This window comes from Sinocyclocheilus grahami, unplaced genomic scaffold (genome assembly GCF_001515645.1).
Source record: "Sinocyclocheilus grahami isolate Dianchi unplaced genomic scaffold, SAMN03320097.WGS_v1.1 scaffold977.1, whole genome shotgun sequence".
NCBI classification, from domain to species: domain Eukaryota; kingdom Metazoa; phylum Chordata; class Actinopteri; order Cypriniformes; family Cyprinidae; genus Sinocyclocheilus; species Sinocyclocheilus grahami.
The window spans coordinates 125,012-126,497 of record NW_015506156.1 but is presented as its reverse complement, the minus strand read 5'-3'; the positions used below and the strand labels follow the sequence as shown (position 1 = coordinate 126,497).

General features: G+C 46.4%; 1 protein-coding gene across 1 annotated transcript in view; it reads right to left on the bottom strand.

Annotated features, from left to right (window-relative positions):
* LOC107565054 (collagen alpha-1(XXV) chain-like) overlaps window positions 1-1,486 on the bottom strand; it is a 284,160-nt gene that overhangs the window by 226,135 nt on the left and 56,539 nt on the right. The window lies entirely within an intron of this gene.

Sequence of the window (1,486 nt, the reverse complement as noted above, 5' to 3'; positions counted from 1 at the left end):
ATGATCGTTGTGGAGAGCGGGCTACTGGTTGTGAGGTATTCACCGCTGCAATGGCAGCTTGAGGTTCAGCTACTTTATTTGTTACTTTCTGTTGCAAACGCTTCATTTGTTTCTTCAAAGCTGCCATCTCACTGTCCGAACTGCACCCATTGCCTACATTTGTAGGAATTTTCTCACTGTTAACTGAAGTGTCATGGGCTGGCTTAGACACGATAGCAGCAACCAAGGCCTTAAGTTCTTTGATCTCAGACTTCAAGTTCTGAATTTCCGTCTGTTTCACATCAGCATTCTGCCTTACATTTCCACCTTGCATGACAGGAGTAATCTTCTTTCGTGAGGCCTCATATTCCTCTTCAGTGCGTATCTCCTTCAACAGCTGGAGAAAGGTTGGGGGCTTTGCTCTCCTCTCTCTTAAACGAAGGTTAACTAACATCAGATCAGAGGCTATCGCACCACGTAACAATTGGTCGAGTCTTGCTCTATTTGCACATCCAAGGGGAAGTCCATCTCTCTGCACCACCCTATTCAACGACTGTTCTAGACGTCTGAGGAAGTCAGACAGCTTCTCACCTGATTGTTGCTGCATTAAACGAAATGCAAAATACAACTCCTCTCCTGACTCTGCTGTCCCAAAAGCATGCTCCAGAGCCTCTAAGCAGTCTTCAGGGCCCACATCAGGATCACTGGCTCGTGCTGCTTTTACTATGTCAAGCGCCGGGCCTCTGAGACTTTCCATTAGTCTCCGCCTCTTCTCTTTGTGAGAGCAGTCACACTCTTCCACCATGAGCCGTGCCTGACCCAACCAGTGGTCGAACTGTTCTTCTCCAGCTGGGGTGGGCAATAACCCAGAGAAAGTTCGTAGGCGGCGATAGCTTCCATGCTCACCGGAGGACTTGGACGTCTTGTCAAGTAAATCACTCACAGCTCGCAGGATGGCCTCTGTTGACTTGGCAGCAGCTTCATCTTCAGGGAACAATGTGCGAAGGTCTTCAACATGTTTACCTGGAGCTTGTTGCGTTTTGGACATATTAGCTTGTGTACTGGCTGGGGTAGCTGCATCTGCTATGATAACAGGCCACGGCCCTCCACCATCAATAGGAAACACTTCAACAGGAACAATCTTGCCTTTTACTACTTCTTTACATTCACACAATACCAGGTATTGGTTTAGTTGACTGTTGAAAGTTCGGCCTCTGACTCGCACACGTCCCAAACACTTCACAGTTTGCATTGTCTCTTCTATTGTATTTGTGTCTACATCTTCTTGAATGAGCACCAGGACTGCATGAGCCTCGTCTAATGCCTCGCCACGGCACCATCCTTTTAATTCTGATACTAGCTCTTTGTATGTAAGGTATAATCGAATAGTTAATCGTGTTAAATTTCGAAGCAAATGCAAATTTTCAATGTAAAAACAAAAAACAAGAAACCCACACTAATTATCCCAGCGGTGCCTCCATTTTATGTAGCGCCTCTCTAGTGTGCT